This window comes from Eubalaena glacialis, chromosome 17 (assembly GCF_028564815.1).
Source record: "Eubalaena glacialis isolate mEubGla1 chromosome 17, mEubGla1.1.hap2.+ XY, whole genome shotgun sequence".
In the NCBI taxonomy this organism is placed as follows: domain Eukaryota; kingdom Metazoa; phylum Chordata; class Mammalia; order Artiodactyla; family Balaenidae; genus Eubalaena; species Eubalaena glacialis.
The window spans coordinates 69,475,876-69,479,645 of NC_083732.1; positions in this window are offsets into that span (position 1 = coordinate 69,475,876).

The window sequence follows — 3,770 nt, forward strand, 5'->3', positions numbered from 1 at the left end:
AAGGTCACGAAGAACCTAGGGGCAAGATGGGAATAAAGACGCAGACCTACTAGAGAATGGACTTGAGGACATGGGTGGGGAAGGGTAACCTGGGACAAAGTGAGAGTATGGTAGTGTATGTATGGAAATATATACAGTACCAAATGTAAAATAGATAGCTAGTGGGAAGCAGTTGCATAGCACAGGGAGATCAGCTCGGTGCTTTGTGACCAGCTAGAAGGGTGGGATAGGGAGTGTGAGAGGGAGGCAGACGCAAGAGGGAAGAGATATGGGGATATATGTATATGTATAACTGATTCACTTTGTGATAAAGCAGAAACTAACACACCATTGTAAAGCAATTATACTCCAAAAAAAAAATGTTTAAAAATAAATAAATAAATAAAAAATAAAAAAATCAAAACCCCAGCCCATTTGGCTCTAAGGCCAAAATAATGCATGCCTCTCATTCTGTGTCCTTCTATTTTAGCTCATTTCAATTTTGCATGATTTATTTTAGATTGTGTGTTAAACCGATAGGTTGAGACACTAGTGAAAGTTCTTCAGATGGGCCTAATCCAGTAGTCACTCAAGGAATAGTCTTCCTAAAGGCTGTAGAAGAATTATCTGATTAATGACTGCCAAACTTACCAGGAATTGAATTTGTGTGAGAAAACATTGTCTTTCATTCATAAAATGATTTATTCATTTACCAAAATTTAATAAGCATTTCATACATGCTAGGCACTGAGTTTCACAAAAAAGCTATAAATAATTGATTCTCCCTATGGTGGTAGAAGCAGATTGTGTGCCTATGGAGTAGAATTCATTATTATCTACATTTTAATAAATAAGAAGTTGGAGTTTGGAAAGGTACCATAGATGCTCTACTTTTCTCCACTTAGCATAGGAAATGATAGTGTTCAGATTTACATCCAGGACTGTCTCATGCCAGCACCCGCATACTTTATCCTCCTCCAGCATATCAGTCATGGTGCTGGCAGGAAATCACTGGTACACTCAAAATGGATAAGTCAAGGTGAGTTTTAAAAAGAGACTATGAACAAAAGTGTGAGCAAAATATGGGGAAACACAAGCAATAATGTAGTGCACAAGGGCCAGTAAAAACTGAGCACAGTTCCCACCTGTAGGTCTGAAAGGAATGAAGAAAAAATGACTACAGGAAGTCAGAAAGAGGAGGCTACCTGTCAGAAAATGAGAACTTAGGTCCATCGACAGATGAACAGATAAAGAAGATGTGGTACATATATACAATGGAATATTACTCAGCCATAATAAAGAATGACATAATGCCATTTGCAGCAACATGGATGGACCTAGAGACTATCATACTATGTGAAGTAAGTCAGAGAAAGGGAAAACGTTGGGGGGAGGGATAAATCAGGAGCTTGGGATGAACATACACACACTACTATATATAAGATAGATAACCAACAAGGACATGCTGTAGAGCACAGGGAGCTCTACTCAATATTCTGTGATAACCTGTAAGAGAAAATAATCTAAAAAAGAATGAATGTATGTATACATATACACAAATACACTTTGCTGTACACCTGAAACTAACACAACATTGTAAATTAACTATATGGCAAAAATTTTAAATTAAAAAAAAAAAAAGAAAATGAGAGCTTAGGTCCAGGATGTAGCATATCCAATGTGACCCCACAGGAAAGGAACTGGGGCTGTAAACACTCAAAACCTCCCTCCCTTGGATCTCCTGCCAGTGTTTCTCATTGGCCCGAAGCAAGTGGAAGCTGGAGAGATGCTGTTCAGCCTCCAGAAGAAAAGAAGGTGGAAAAAGGAGAAAGAGAGTGAATTAGAGGGGAGCATCAGAAGATACGCAAGGTGGAAAATGGAGGAGAATGAAGCTGAAGTGGCAAACAAGATAGTCATCACAGCCACTTTCATAGAGGGTGAGCTCACCTAATTTTACAGCCATTTTTCTGGAAAGTTATATTAGTCAAGATTTTACAATGGATTTAACTTAACAGTCACAGAAACAACCCTCTTTTACTATAAATATTACCTCTGTTCATTAATATTTAATTATTTTATTATAGTAATAAGTGAACTGGAAAACAGGTTTGGGAACAAACACACTTGACTCTTAGTAAGCGCACATAGCAACGGTTGATAGTTGAAGCAGGCAGGCATAACCCAGATGCCCACTCTCTGCAAGAATTCAGTGACCAGTGGAATGGGTCATTGTGATTTACCAAGTGACGAAGTACATCAGTGAAACCAGCAAATCAGATTGGAAAGGCAGAGAAGAGCTTCTAGTGAAGTTCTATGCTGAGCATCTGGTCATTTTACTTGATAACTTAAATGGAGAAGTATTTGTCTAGCTAGATAATATCAAATCATTTTTTCCTAATCTTATCTTATAGTGTCAACAATCTTCAGTTTCTTATTAAAGCTGTCAATGATGGTTAATTTCTGTGCAGTCCTCGTGCCTGAAAATTTCATAGATCAGCCTCCCCTCCACCACGTGCTTGGTCCATTTTAACAGACCAGTTTCGCAGGCAACATCAATGATTAATGAATCCTATGTGTTGAACTAGCAGCTTGCTTGGTGTATCTGAACTGGGTCCTTTAAAACTCATTACTGGTACCTACTGAAGCTTTTCTAATAGATTTAAAATAGATTGCACTGCTGTTAACATGATTCTGCTCTTATGTGATCTAGATTTTCATGTTCCTTGTTTGTGGGTTGTAATTTATCATTAACAGACATGCAGTAAAAAAAAAAAGTCAATCTACATTCAGGATAACAATTTACCATGTATCATTTAGAAAAGAAAGACTTTTACTCTAAAGTTACATGTCTAAATGATGGACATTTGACACAAGATAGCACTCCTTTAATGTAGAATTTATATGTTTAATATTATAGATAAAACCAGGTCTATATGAAAATAGTGCCCTGGAATACTCCCTATAGTGGGTATTGGTTATTTGCTCAATATTTGTTCTTCTGTGTGGTTGTGATGGATCTGGTAAACATGTTACTCTGTCTCTTCCCTCATGATGGGAACATGTTCTAGGCTGGCCAAGCAAATAAACTTTTTTCCTAATCACTGTGATTGGTTCAAAAACGTGACTCAAGCACAAGGCCAATCACTTTTTGTCAAGGTTTAACATATGGATAATGGGAGATATGATGTATCTCTCTTCCTCTAGGATTACAAGTAACAAAGGTGATGGGAACTGGAGTTGTCACAGACATCTTTCCTTCTTGAATGGAGGAAGCCACCTATGCTAGGAGAAGAGTAGGAAGAACTCATAATCACCTAATTTAGCATGTAAAAAAATACATTATTACCACTCCTTTCTCTGATGTAAAGTATAAAATCTAGAATCTCCCTGCATTCTTAAATGACTAATTTATGCTAATTTAGACTTCAGTTTTTAAGGCTTTAGACACCTCTTGGTTTAGGAAGGTCAGGGAAACCTGATGGATATCCCACAAAGGCTACTTTCTGTAAAGGAGGAAAATTGGGGTTAACAGAAGAAAGAGGAATGAATGTGAATGACCAGGAAGAAAACAAAAAAGAAGGGAAAAAAGAAAATTATAAGCCACCAAATCTGGATTGAAAACCAAATTGTGGTCAAACTTGGTGGTTGCTTAAAGAAATAAAATAGATGAAATAGATAGTAGATTTTATATATGTTTAAGATTTATTGTCTTCTGCTTTTACGTTTCATGATTCCAGGAGGACTGATGGTATCAACAGCTAAGAAATGTTATAGTCATTCAGGGAAACTGG